Consider the following 15,810-nt stretch of genomic DNA (forward strand, 5'->3'; position numbering starts at 1 on the left):
GGCATTAAACACCAATCTTTAAAAATACATCTCACCGAAATGAAAACGTTAGGAACTTGACAATATATACAAGATCACAACAGTAAGTGATCTGTGGTTTTCATACCACAGAAATGCTCACAGTATTGCAGTGCCTGCGTTGTTCAGAATTACGACGCAATGTGCATGCATGCATGTCAGAAGGATCATTGCATCGTAATTCTGAACAACGCAGGTACTGCAATATCGTATTTATTCGCCGTCATCGGGCAAGCGACTTTCAATTACAATTTCTCCCTTGTACGGGAATATGCACAATGACTGTACGAGCGCAAATTGTAGACGCATGGTTGATGACATACGGAAGTTAGGGTCTGGCCGTGCAGCGCAGTCTGTTAACCTAATGGTAAGGCGATCACTCGGGATAAGTGGGATATCCGGGTTCAATACCCTGTGCGGCACAAATTTTGATTGCTGTCATTCCATTCTGCAGCTGACGGTTGTCCATATTCGCAACTGCGAAAGCATTTCATCTACCAGACATACTTAGAATCTAATACGAACGTACTGGTCGTGGAATAACTGATACCATCCGCTCATCTACAAAGACCTACATATTACACACCACAAACAGCCAAAAATTGCCCTCCTGGAGTTTTGCATGCCGAGTTATATTAGAGAATGGCGAGTCATCGGGTTCTAAATCCTTCCTGACGTAGCAGCTGTTGTTAAGTTACCCTCAGTGTGTAGGCGTCGAGATCGCAGTTCCCTGCCAATGGCACCCCAAACTATCGCATTTGACGTTTGTCCACTATACCATTTCATTGCAGCGTGAAGCGTTTGTGTTTTTTTGTACGATGGCGATCGACACAATACCGTGGTTGACCCCGTTCCAGACCACAACAGATGACGTCGAGACTTCTGCCCAGACAGGTCCACACCGTTTGCAGTGCTCCCGTACTGCACAATAGACGAAGCTGAAAGGCGTGTTATGACCATTAGAGCAATGTGGTTACATATTCCAAGGGTGGGGGGGGTGGGGGGGGGGGGTACTGTTGAATCCTGACCAGTCGTCGAATATGGGGTTTCTAGGAAGTCTGTTTTCTCGGATCGCTAGACAACAATTCAGGCAAATCGTATTTATGAGTTTTATTACGAAAAGAAAATGACAATATTTAACTTTGAATATTACACAGATGTGTCGCAAGCAAAGGACGACAGACAAAATAACCGAGTTTATTCAGTATAACAATTCCAAGTTTGAGCGACATAGAACGTACGAGCAAAGTAATGAGCTTTGACGCTTCTATTCAGGTCGCTGGTCTTGAAGCTCCTGCAGAACTGTGCCGCGGCCAGTCGGACGCAGAGCTTATGTTCTCTTCGCATAGAGGCCGCTGCTGTCGCGTTGTCGTCCAGGATAGGGGTCGGTCAACGTGCAATTGGCTGACGTCTTCTTCGTAGCCCTCCCTGCTCTCACGTTCCCGATTGACGTGCCGGCGCTTGACGTTACGCTAAAAGTCACAGTGCGTGCCGCAGCAGCCGCTCGATGCACGCTATGATCCTCTTCTGTCAACTGGTTCCACACATTCGTTACTGCCATAAAACCATAATCTGCAAGAACAGAAAGGTAACGGTATGACAAACCCATTTCTTCAAGATGATCATGCTCGCTCCTTCGACTGAGAATATTTTAAATATCAACATTGTCGAATGACATTTTCAATTAACTCATTGCGCCCATCACCACTCAGGAAATCATCACTACACTGCGCACGAAACGCAACACCGCTCCCGGTCACGATCGTGTTACCTGTCGCCACCTCCGAGAAGCTCCCGCCTCCTTCCTCTCCACCCTGGCCAGGTTATATAATGTGGTCTTGTCCACTGGCTGTTATCCCGACCTGTGGAAAACCTGCCATATCCTGATATTCCTCAAACCCGACAAACCGTCATCCGCTGTCTCCTCCTACCGCCCCATCAGCCTTACCTCGGTCTTCAGCAAGGTCCTGGAATCCATCCTTACCCAACGCATCCACCAGCATCTCAGCCAGCACCGCCTCCTTCCCGCTACCCTGTGTGGCTTTCGACCGTCCTTCTTCGCCAATGACCTTCTCCTTCACCTCACTCATCTCCTTTCCGAACAGCTCAACTCCCGTCGATCCGCCATCTTCCTCTCCCTCGACCTTGAGCGTGCTTAAGACCGTGTATGGCATTCTGGTCTCTCCTTCAAGCTCCAAACCTTTGCCCTTCCTATCAACTACGTCTGTCTGACCGGGCCCTTTCTTTCCCAACATCCTTCCTATGTCACCATCCATAACACGGATTCCTACACCTTCTACCCCTGGCTGCACATGGGGTCTGGACCCCTCCACCATCCTCCACACCTATAAATCCCTCATCCGCCCTATCCTCTGCTACGCCCATCCTGCCTGGATCTCCGCCCCTCCTACATTTTACAAATCACTTCAAATCCTAGAACGCCATGCACTCCGCCTCACCTATCACATCCGCCTCCCCTCCCCCACGCGGGTCCTGTACGACCTCATTCCATTGCCACATCTCCTCCTTTTCCTCGAACGGATACGGATCCTCTACACCTCCCGGAAACTCGATCCCCCTCACCCGCTTGTCTCTCCCATCCTCTCCCACCCCCGTCAGCTGCCACGCCCGTATTCCCAAGTCCCACCTCTCTCCACTCTCCGTACCCTCGCCCGAGGTGGCTTCCGGCAACTCCCCCTCCCTGATGATGCCCTCATCCCCTCCATTTACCCCTCCTACCAGCTTTGATCTTCCCCTTCCACCCCCTGTGTCTTTTCTCTCGGGCATCCTCCCTCCCTTCTCTCCCTCCTCCCTTCCTCCATCGCCGGCCGGAGTGGCCGAGTGCATTCCACGGGTACCATTTGTGGTCAAATACAACAGCGCCATCTCCATGTTCAAAAATGGTTCAAATGGCTCTGAGCACTATGGGACTTAACTTCTGAGGTCATCAGTCCCCTACAAGTTAGAAGTACTTAAACCTAACTAACCTAAGGACATCACACACATCCATGACCGAGGTAGGATTCGAACCTGCGATCATAGCAGTCGCGCGGTTCCGGACTGGATCGCCTAGAACCGCTCGGCCACCGGGGCCGGCCTGAGGTTCGTGTAAGACTGATCTTTCCTGTTATGTAAGAGAGGACACTTCTAGCATACCTTAACGCCACCTCTCTGTAGTCTTAACCACTTACTGGTTGTGCAAATTCCGCTCGTTGTTCCAAACCACCATACGAGTCTCTCAGTTCAGCCGCGATTGCGAAGAAATAGTACAGATAGTGTATAGTGTACTGTTCAAGACATCCTACTGTAGATTGTGCTGCTGAGTTGACCCTTTCATGGATTATCTGAGTGAATCGGCACGCAGGATACTGATCTCTCTTCTTTGTGAAGCTCACGCAGATGTGGTCTCTCAAAGCAGGTCTTGTAGTGTAACATCCCCTTAGGAAAATTTATGAATTACTGTGCTGGTAAACATGTACGTTATTTGATTTTCAAACAGCTGAGCAGAACTGAACATACTCAGACATTTCGCTCTGTACTTATTCTGATCAACACTAAACTGAAACACAGTATTTTTAGGGGAACGCAATCTGACTTTCAATAATCCCTACAAAAGAATTGCCCTGACTAACAGTAACCTATACCTTTCATGAATCACTTACCTCAAAAAAATCTTCGTTACTCGAACTACCGCAATACAGCGAGCGCCAATACTGCCAGCTAAATAAAAGATTCTAACTACTGAAAGCACTCACTACTGATAGGCATAGTTAGCAAATGAAAGATTTTTATAGAGAACAAACAATGTATTTACCTTGATAATATTCAAAAGTCATCATATATACATCAGTTCATGATATCCAGTATTACATATTTACTCCTTCTGATGGACACACGTCCAGATCTGCCATCTCTCTCCCTCATCCACCACTGCTGGCGGCTCACCTCCAACTGCGCAACGCTACGCGCTGTTCACATTCAACTGCCCAACACTACAATAGCAAATATTCCAACAATGCAAACCAGCCACAGACCTCACACAGCACAGCCAGTGATTTTCATACAGAGCGCTACGTGACGTTACCAACAAAGAAACCTGCACAAGATGCAAGCAGCCAACCCGTAATCTTAATTAGTAGGGCGGGTATCCAATTTATATGAAATAGTCCTGGGATGCCATTATGATGAATTTATTTGCGAACACCATAAAATAGCAACAAATTAGTTTTCGGAAATGTTTCCCCTTAGGCCGGCCGGAGTGGCCGTGCGGTTCTGGGCGCTACAGTCTGGAGCCGAGCGACCGCTACGGTCGCAGGTTCGAATCCTGTTTCGGGCATGGATGTGTGTGATGTCCTTAGGTTAGTTAGGTTTAATTAGTTCTAAGTTCTAGGCGACTGATGACCCAGAAGTTAAGTCGCATAGTGCTCAGAGCCATTTGTTTCCCCTTAATAAGGTAACAAAATACGAGATTATAGTTAAGCCGACTATCACGTATTAACAGGCTAAAGAGTACATCCTATCACCACCTGGCGAGATTGGAGCACAGCAGAAATCTCTTGCTTATATCATAAAACTTTGTAGTCCTTCGTGCATCTTCGGTAAGTTAACAATATTCATTTGTTTTTTGGATTTATTGGTTTACTGTACAGATTTATGACCCGTAGGCTTCTGCTAGTACCAGCTATGTAAAAGAAGCACTTTAATCGTTAATATTTAATAAAGTAAAATCAGCGTTACGCGCCAGAACACTAGTGGTGTCCCTACGTATTTACTGCCGATTAATACCTGTTCTCGTGGGTCGCATCCCTCTTTCCTCTCTCCTGATTCACTATTGCGCCATATGGTCCTGTTGGTACCCCTGCCTCCGTGGGAAACAGCTTTCTGCTTGCTGCCATCTAATTCTATAGCACTGCTTAATGCAGCGATATGACTTCGGCTATCTGCCGAGCTCCAGTAAATGTAAAATTGGATAAATCAATCCCTTGAAAACAGAGGAAACTTCACAGTTATACATTGTCCTCTCAATCTAATTATTACCACTGACATGGAAAAATGAAGATTTATTGAATAAAGCTAGAGACGTGAAATGAAATCAGGCAAGTACGCTCATACAATGCTGCCTTTAGTGCAATGAACACGGCGTAACTAATGAAAAATCTGTGCAAGGCTGCAACTCGACCTGGGATCTCCTGCCTGCTGCAAGCAGTCGCCATCAAGTCCGGGCCCGATGTGGATTTTCATTAGTCACAGTTTGTTCATCCTATATAGCCTCCTGGTTAAAATTCGTTCAGGTCATCCATTCTGGACGTTATTAAAGTTTTCACAAGTATTAGTATATGTCTGTGCAGGTACAACACCTCAAGATCACAGTCGCGTTTATGTAAAACAAGAAAAGTGGATGATTTCGAATAGGACATTAACGTTGGGACCCACAAGTCTGGATTGGCATTCTGCCAGAGTGATTTCCCAGTGGTAACATGCCCCTAAATCCGCTGTCACCAATGCTAGCGTGCAGTGGAAAAGGCGTGGGAATGCTAAACTTCATCATCATAGCTGTACACCTAAAATATTAAGTAATGGGGATCGCTGGACAATTAAGTATACTAAACGAACAAAACGTTAATCTTCCTTATCAAACGCGACACTGCTGTCACATACCGCTATTCGATATCAATTTATTTTTCGGTCCCTATTTTGCACTTAGCGTTTGTGGACTTTGGAAATATGTGCTGGGAGAGAAAGTTTGTATCCTGCTTGCGGTTCAGGAGGACCACAATAAGATCTCTGGTCTCCTTTGTCCTGTGGCTCTCATTAAGTCAAACACGTCTCCCTGGTGTACAGAAACGTCTTTGCGGAAGCCAGACTGGGGGCCTGTTCCGTCGTTTTTGTATATACACTGCCGGCAACTGACCAAACGCCGAACAGTGAACGCTAGGCCTGTCTCGCCATGCCCTGGGAATATGAGCGCGACAATTCTGCCTTTCTGCTTTACTTCTAGGGCCTAGAGATAATGCCGCTACACGGCTAGTGTAGGTGTGGCAGTAGCGTTTTCGCTCCAATAATTTTGCTTACCCAATGACATTGTGTCGCCCCACCACGCACATGACGCGGACGGGTCGACCAATCAAGCACTCAGTCGTTAGGCCACAAGTGGCCGATCGGGACCATCCGACCGCCGCGTCATCCTCAGCTGAGGATGCGGGTAGGAGGAGCGTACGGTCAGCACACCGGTCGTTATGATGGTTTTCTGTGACCGAAGCCGCTACTATTCGGTCGAGTAGCTCTTCAATTGGCATCACGAAGCTGAGTGCACCCTGAAAAATGGCAACAGCACATGGCAGCCATGATGGTCACCCATCCAAATGCCTGCCACGCCTGACAGCGCTTAACTTCGGTGATCTGATGGGAACCGGTGTATCCACTGCGGCAAGGCCGTTGCCCCCGACCAATCAAAGTAACACAGTTTCAGTCCAGTGGCAACCTCGTGATGGTAAAATGTGTATTTTGTATGCAGAGAAGTGGGTTTTTGCTGTCCATTCCCTTATTTTTCGTAAAGCTTCTTACATTTCTTGACCATCCCATTGGCAAAAGCTGGAGTCTGATGTTAGTTCCGCCACAGTTCGTCGCCTGTCCTGTTTTACCATCTACCCAGTTACGAGATCCGACATCTGTAATGAGTGGTGGCCGCCCAACCCCACGACGTCTGGAGGTGGTTTCACCTTGGTTTCACCACGTTTAGAAGGCACTCACCACAGCACTCCTCGAACTCCAGTTTCTGAAATACTCATGCCGAGCCTCCGGGCTATCACAATCAAACTCAGATAGATCGCCCGCCTTCCCCGTTCAACACACGGACAGCACGCTCACTGACACTTCATTCCTGGCCAGGTGGCGCTGCTATCCCCTGGACGGGTTTATACCGATAGCACGAGGGTTGTTCCAGAAGTAATACCTCCTATTTTCACTCATGGAAACTACAGGAGATACGTAAATCACAACAGCACAGTTAAACAGAGCAATATTTCAGTTACAGACTGTCATTTTTCCGCATAGTCGCCACCATTCGTTATGCACTTTTGCCAACGATGAACCAGAGCCTGCACGCCGCGCTTGTAAAAATCGGAACCAGCCGAGGCTAACCACTTCCTTACAGCTTTGACAACAGCGTCCCAGTCTTGAAAATGTTGGCCACATAGTCCAAATTTCAGAAGCCCAAAAGAGATGGAAGTCTGAAGGTGCTAAATCGGGACTGTACGGTAGATGTGGTAAGACAGTCCAGCCGGATTTTTCAATGAGTTTCGCGGTCGCGAAACTGGTGCAGGACCTGGCGTTATCATGTTGCAGGTGAAAGTTGGTCTTCTTCTCTGACTTTACATGGGAAATTCGGTCTTTCAGCTTAGTCAGTTTCGTTTTGTAGAGTGCTGAATTAAGTTTCTCCAGGCTCCAGGACATCCAAAAGAAATACACCGTGGCAGTCCCAGAAGACTGTGCATATCACTTTGCCTGAGACACCTGTGTCTTGAATTTCTTCTTTGATGGAGAATTCGCATGTCCCCAGAGATAATTCGCATGTAGCCATTCCAAGGACTGACTTTCGGATTCCGGCTCGTAGTGATGACACCACGTCTCATCTCCGGTGACGATGCTATTCAGAAAATTGTGACCTTCAACTTCATATTGGTCCAGCAGGTCCCAACAATTTCCATGCGATGAGCTTTTTGTTCTTCTGTAAGCTTTGGGGGGTCCTTCTCGCGCAGACTTTGCGATAACCAAGATATTCCAACATTGCTTCCAAGGTATTACACGCGACATTCAGCTTTACACACAATTCCCTGGTCGTTATCCGCCAGTCAGCATGGATGAGTTGATCAAGATGCTCTTCATTGCGAGGGATGACAGCTGTGTAGGGTCGACCGGACTGGCATGTCGTGCACACCCTTTTCACCACCTTAAAAATGTCGCACCCATCGCCTCACATTTCTCACGTCTGTTGTATCGACTCCATACACCTTTAATAAGCACCAGTGGATGTCAATCGGCCCAATTCCTTCAGCAGTGTGGAATTCAATCACATATCGCTGTTTTATGCACGCGTCCATATCAGACTCCAGTTTGGAACACTCCTCTGCTGGCGCCAACTGCCGCAGAACAACGGAACCACCTGCAAATGAAAGAGGAAGGTTCAAGCATTAGCACTACACCAACGACATCTGGCGCGGAGATACAAAGCTAACTCAAAAAAATAGGAGGCATTGCCTCCGGAACGACCCTCGTTCATCGGTGGTCATAATATTCTGGCTTATAAGTGTACTGTATATGGCAGACACAGCACTCATTCAGCTGACATTCATGCAAGAAAATTACGCCTGCGTTTGCCCAACTGTCTTAAAGCTTTTCCGCCGGCCGGAGTGGCCGTGCGGTTCTAGGCGCTACAGTCTGGAATCGAGCGACCGCTGCCCGAGGCAGGATTCGAACCTGCGACCGTAGCAGTCGCACGGTTCCGGACTGCGCGCCTAGAACCGCGAGTACTGGGTCATTCCATGAGAAGTGAAGATTTTGCTACGTCTGTAACACTTCCTGTTCCCTTGCTTAATGGTAAGTTAACACAGTTAGCATCATCAAACCTTCGCTGTTCATTGTTCTTGTCGAGGCCTATCTATTTTTTACGTTAATATTTCAATACTAATTGTTCAAATGTTACGTCTGTAATTATAGAATGACCCTACAATTATTCGTCACATGTGTTTAAGTGTCTCTGTAAATATTTTGATATTCGTTCGCTCTTTACTCTCGCTGGCTACTAGGTTGTACAATTTATTCCCTGGTATAAAATACATTTTTGAGTTTTTCATTTCTTGTTATTTGGTAAAAGTAAGGCAAGTCTGGCTCTTAGTCAGTGACCAACTACAGAACTGTTAAGATAATAATTACCAATCCTTTCCTCAATCAGGCCGCCTGCTTAGCTGAGTGGTAATGTGTTTGCCTCCCATGCAGCGGGCCCATGGTCGATTCTTGGGCGTGTTGGAGATTTCCTCCGGTCGTGGACTGGCTGTTGTGTTATCCTCCTCATCACTTCATCATCAGCAACATGCAAGTCGCCCAATGTGGTGTCACCTGAAATAAGACTTGCAACCCAGCGGCCGAGCTCCGCCGGATGGGGCCTTCCGCCCAACAATGCCACACGATCATTTCATTTCATTTTACCTTAAACTGCATAATGGATTGTTTGAGGTAATCATTATTTATTTCTAATTTCTTCAACCAGTCACTTTTTATTTTATGTTTAATCTAACACAATACAACGCGTTTCGAACATGTTCTTTTCATCTTCAGGCATTTATACTTACATACACATAGAGAAACGTTATTTAAGAATAAACAGTCTTAAACTAGATTAATCTAGAACCCTTTGTCCATTGTTTGTTACTGTAGCGGATGGTGTGGCATTTGAAGGGGGGGGGGCAGAGGACGGGGGCAGTGGATGGCTAGAAATCGAAATCATCGATGTCTTCTGCTGGTTTTCTTCCTTGTGATTGACTATGTATGATATCTCAGCCTGTATAGGATGCAGATAGATTTGCATCAGTAACACATAACTGATACAAATCTATCTGCATCCTATACATAGTCAATCCCAAGGAAAAAAACCAGCAGAAGACATCGATGATATCGATTTCTAGCTATCCACTGCCCCCCTTCTCCCCCCCCCCCCAAATGCCACACCATCCGCTACAGTAACAAACAATAGACAAAGAGTTCTATATTAATCTAGTTTAAGACTGTTTATTTTTAAGTAATATTTCTCTGTATGTATGTATGTATGTATGTATGTATAAACGCCTGAAGAAAAACAGGACGTGTTCGAAACGCGTTGTATTATGTTAGATTAAACATAAAATAAAAAAATGACTGGTAGCACAAATTACAAATAAATAATTATCCCACACAGTCACGGTTCACAGACTTAGCTATTGTGGCCGAGAATAATAATGAGGTAATCATATTGTGCGCTTGTAATCACCAATACTTTAAACAGGTTTTTACCACGAACCCGATTATTGTTTTTAATTATTATTCTTTTGACAGCTGTCTGTAGTCTGAATATCATGTACTTATTTTGTAAATTTTATCCCTGAAAAATAATAAGACATTAGTGGTGCATACCGGATGTAAGGACTCCACAGATATAACATTTACTGTGTTATTATCTTTGTGTCAGCTGCAATTTGCATGAGAATAATGTGAGACGACACGGCCATTTTTATGCTCAAAAATGGTCAAATGGTTCTGAGTACTATGCGACTTAACGTCTGAGGTCATCAGTCGCCTAGAACTTAGAACTAATTAAACCTAACTAACCTAAGGACTTCACACACATCCATGCCCGAGGCAGGATTCGAACCTGCCACCGTAGCGGTCGCTCGGCTCCAGACTGTAGCGCCCAGAACCGCACGGCCACTCCGGCCGGCGTTTTGATGACATTTAATGACTTTTTGTGGTGTCACCGCCAGACACCACACTTGCTGGGTGGTGGCCTTTAGATCGGCCGCGGTCCGTTAGTATACGTCGGACCCGCGTGTCCCCACTGTCAGTGATTGCAGACCGAGTGCCGCCACACGGCGTGTCTGGAGAGACTTACTAGCGCTCGCCCCAGTTGTACAGCCGACGTTGATAGCCATGGTTCACTGACAATTACGCTCTCATTTGCCGAGACGATAGTTAGCATAGCCTTCAGCTACGTCATTTGCTACGACCTAGCAAGGCGCCATAGCATGTACCGTAACGAGAGATGTTCACCAATTGTGGATTAAAGATAAGTATTACAGCAACTGCGTCGGTTTTCTACGTTCTCATTTCCTTGTAATTAAACGCGTGCATTTCGGCCTCCTCTAGCAACGCGGTGTTGGCTCTTCTGCCAACACTTCACTTTTCTTATGTGTTAACCACACTTTTAGTTTTCCAACAACTGTACCCGTTTAGACTTACCGTCATTTTCCAAGGCAATGTTATGTCAGTCATATAAAATTGTTCATTAGATACATTGCATCACGTCAACATTCTCGATCACGAGAGGAGTGCAAACTTGCCTCGTACACTGCACTTGTCTCGTGATCGAGAACACTGACGTGATACAGTGCATCTAATGAACAACTGTATGTGCCTGACATACCACTGCCTTTGAAAATGACGGAAAGTCGATAAGCGTAATGTTGGAAAAATAAAAGTGTGGTCAAGACATAAGAAAAGTTATGAAAAGTGTACCTTCGTGTCCTCGTTCCACTTCAGCTGAGAGCCAAATACATATTTGTTGCATAATCTTTGTCATATTAAAGTACGACGTTATTTTTGTACTATTTATGCTGAAACTCATATTGTCTGTTTTCTTTATGCTCAGTGTTAGTGTGTTGCATATTGAGCAGTTCTAAACCTCCATGAGGGTTTTATGTGCCCTCTCAACCAGGAGTTACAACGTTTTATGTGTAACTACAATGTTTTGAGATCATTTTGGATGTGATAAAAAACTTGTTCTTGGTTCTAGATCTCTGTACTCTTTTTCACAGATATGTACCGAACCAGTTATTTGCTGCGCCTCTTATTTCATATCATTCTAATTTCTTTATAAAAAAACTACAGTTAATAGTGTCAAAGATCTTGGGTAGCTCTAAAAGGTGCAGGTGATGATGTCATCATTATATGGTGCATCTAGTAGCATTTGTTAATCCCTACTGGGGCTGCATATGTACTTTCAGTACTACAAAAACCAAATGTACTTCGCTGTGAAAATTAAATTTGTTCAGATAAGTTAAGTGACCCGTCAAAGGGGAGACGGTCCTATTTTCATGGTAGTGATGATGCCAAGAACTGAATGATCACAGGGATGAATTCGAAGCTTCGCACAGACTGGTACAAACGAAGCTTTCATTAGTTTGTATATCAGGGGAAGAATATTGTACGCGTTGATGAGGGACAGAACGTGATGTGGGACTCAAGTGGCCGTGTGTGTAGCTGGCGATCGCTCGGTAGGAATTACAGCGGCAATGTATTTCTGTGGAAGCTGTTTTTTTCCTGGCTTCGTGTTGTATCACGCCCATGAAAATAATTTACAGCGCGGTCAGTTCTTCGCGCGGTGGTAACAGTCCGGTATCTGACATATTCTGTCGCCGAAAGGTAATTGCTATGCCTGAGAAGCAACAACAATTATATTATTATTACAGGAAAGCAAAGTGGATTTGTTGCACTTTTTACATTCGAATCTACAGAGAAGCTATACGCAACAAGTCTAATCCTAGTTGAAAGAAATTTATCAGAGTGAATAAACATTTACGAGAAACTGGATGGTTCAGACCAATGAGAGCTCCCCAAGGTACTCGACAAAGAATTATTCGACTAGTAGAAAACTGACCTGAATATCTGTGGAATAAACTGGGGCTCGGATACGTGTTACGCAATTGACCAAAAAACACAGATACGGCAAATAACTGCGTTTAAAGAAAGAATGGAAACTTATTTCATTTTCTTCGTGTCATAACTTAATCGAAAGTCTTAACCGATAATTAAACGCTGTAACGGTAGTATTGTATTGTATGGTAACCGTGGGCCTAGAAACGACGGAGAGGCTCCGTCCCCGCCGTAGCCGCAGTGGTCCACAACCCCACGACGACTACCGCAGTCCATTTCACCCCTCCGCCGCCCCACACCGAACCCAGGGTTATTGTGCGGTTCGGCCCCCGGTGGACCCCCCAGGGAACGTCTCACACCAGACGAGTGTAACCCCTTTGTTTGCGTGGTAGTGTAATGGTAGTGTACGCGTACGTGGAGAACTTGTTTGGACAGCAATCGCCGACATAGTGTAGCTGAGGCGGAATAAGGGGAACCAGCCCGCATTCGCCGACGCAGATGGAAAACCGCCTAAAAACCATCCACAAACTGGCCGGCTCACCTGACCTCGACACAAGTCCGCCGGGCGGATTCGTGTCGGGGACCAGGCGCTCCTTCACGCCCGGAAAGTCGTGCGTTAGACCGGGAGGGCCATATTGAATATTACAAATATGATACAGTACATTTAGTCTATCCACGTTTAATGAATCTGACGTATTGGAGTTATTCATGATGAATAAAGGCAGAAGAACTACCGAGCAAGGTGGCGCAGTGGCTAGCACACTAGAGTCGCATTCGGCAGCACGACGGCTCAAACCCGCGTCCGGCCATCCAGATTTCGGTTTTCCATGATTCCCTAAATCGCTTCAGGCAAATGCGGAGATGGTCCTTTGAAAGGGCACGGCCGACTTCCTTCCCTAATCCGATGGGACCGATGACCCAATCCGGAAAGCCGTGCGTTAGACAGCACTGCTAACCAGGCGAGTCTAACAGTAGTAAAAGGTGGTACTACGCTAGGAAACGTTACACATTTTGCGCCTTTCGGGTGGTCAGCAGTGAGCATCCGTGGACATTTGGCAACATAGCTTATTTTAATTGTCTGCTTGGACTTCACGAGTTCACCGTTGCTGCATCTGGATCTTTACAACAGATGCAACCTCTGGGAGGTGCGAAAACGTGCGGTGAAGCATATTTGCGCGCAACAGTGAGTTTAACTGTGGCTTGCTTTCGAGCGCGCGCCAGAGCGGTGATATAGTCTTCGGATGTGGTCGACCGCGAACTCGCGGTCGTAGGAATCCAAGTAGTATCCTGAATTTTCTGGTCTCGGGTCGGAAGAATATTGAACAGTAATTCGCAAGAAGAGAATGTCGTCCAATCATTCATGAAAGTTGAAATTTTATTCGAATCGCGTGGCATGATTTTATTTCTTTGATTCAACAATACCTTTCGACAAAGGAAGGAAGGAAGATTATGATTTAACGTCCCATCGATATCGATGTCATTAGAGACATAACAACAAGCTCGGTCTGTTTCAAGAATGGAGAAGGAAATCGGCAGTATCCTTTCAAAGGAACCTCCCCGATTTTTGCCTGGAGCGATTTAGGGAAATCACGGAAAACCTAAATCTGAGTGGCCGGACGGAGACTTAGGTAGAGCGAAGTTTAAAAACAACACACGATCGTCTGTGACGTGGCCACCGTGGAACTTAACACTGTTTACAGTTCATAGCTGGTTGTTGTAAATGGAGCATTACACAGTGCAGACATTTATTTAATGCGTGGTGTACCACGATGTAGTGCATGGAAAGGCGAACAGATCTAAAGAAAAGCGTTTCTCCACAGGCGTCATCATAATTATCGCCGAGAGTAAATATTTAGGAGGAACTGTACGGTTAAAACCACAGACACAAAGAATTGCTCGCACAGTAGCATTTCAGAAAATGGTAAAAATACAAATGACGTATGGCATTGTTGGCTGAGATATCACACATGGTGGCTTAAGCCGCCTGTCCAAGGGTGTTCTTCCATGCACATTGGCCCTTTTTCATGCGGATACGCGAGAACGGTGTCGTATGTGTATTTGTAAAGTGTAGGTGACTGTAATTTAAGGGTGTATAGCGCAGTGTTAGATTTGTGTTGTATGATGATGGTGTTGATGATGATGATGATCATGATCATGACAAAAGGGAGAGCGTGAAACCTCGTGCCGGCACGTAGCGTACTCCTCCCAAATAGCTCCGAGGGGGGATCCGAGCTAAACGACCCCATCCAATAGACGGATCACTATTAACAGTGTCACGCGCCGTCACTTCGTGAGCCACTGCGGAGAGGTGTGAAATTTAATCCAGGACTTTGGCGCAAAGGCTGTTGCTCAGGGATTCTACGCTAGCACCTCTCCTCCCGTTGCCGGCCAAATACGGGCATTGAAAATATCATGCACCACCAGGATTCGAACCGGCTTACCTCCGAGCCGAGCTCCATCACACAGGCGTGTATTAGAGACGTCGGCTACGGAGACGTGTTCAGGAGATGGAGTTCGATTGTAATGGAGAAGTTCCAACAATGAACATTCGCCACCTTACCAGTGAAATGCACACTTCGAAAAATACAGTATGGAGAGTACTTACGGAGCAGCTATCACTCCCTTACCGTAAGCAATGCATACAAGCGTTGGAGGCAAATGATTTTGAACCCAGAGTTCAATTCCGTCGATGGATTATGTTGCAATACATCCACTGAGGTTGAAGGTCGTCATTTTAAAAAAAATGTCTATGAGCTGAAATTTTTGTTGCAAGGTTCAAAATGTTTGTTTTATAAAAACATTTACATTTAAATCATACCCTACAAGCCACTTAAAGGTGCGTGGCGGAGATTATTTCTGATACCACCAACTGCACCCCGTACCCTGTTCCACTCACGAATGGCTTGCTGGGAGAATGACTATCGGTAACCCTCTGTATTAGCTCTAATGTCTCGAATTTTCTCGTCACAGTCATTTCGCGAAATGTATGTGGGAGGAAGTAATACACTACTGGCCATTAAAATTGCTACACCAAGAAGAAATGCGGATAATAAACGGCTATTCATTGGACAAATATATTATACTAGACCTGACATGTGATTACATTTTCACACAATTTGTGTGCATAGATCCTGAGAAATCAGTACCCAGAACAACCACCTCTGGCCGTAATAATGTCCTTGATACGCCTGGGCATTGAGACAAACAGAGCTTGGATGGCGTGTACAGGTACAGCTGCCCATGCAGCTTCAACACGATACCACACTTCATGAATAGGAGTGACTGGCGTATTGTGACGAGCCAGTTGCACGGCCACCATTGACCAGACGTTTTCAATTGGTGAGAGATCTGGAAAATGTGCTGTCCAGGGCAGCAGTCGAACATTTTCTGTAT

The 15,810-nt window shown here is 45.9% G+C and overlaps 1 pseudogene; it reads right to left on the bottom strand.

Moving 5' to 3' along the window:
- Positions 1–6,340: 6,340 nt before the first annotated feature.
- LOC124723577 lies at positions 6,341–6,458 on the bottom strand (annotated as a pseudogene).
- Between the last annotated feature and the right edge of the window lie 9,352 nt (positions 6,459–15,810).

This window comes from Schistocerca piceifrons, chromosome X (assembly GCF_021461385.2).
Source record: "Schistocerca piceifrons isolate TAMUIC-IGC-003096 chromosome X, iqSchPice1.1, whole genome shotgun sequence".
Classification (NCBI taxonomy): Eukaryota; Metazoa; Arthropoda; class Insecta; order Orthoptera; family Acrididae; genus Schistocerca; species Schistocerca piceifrons.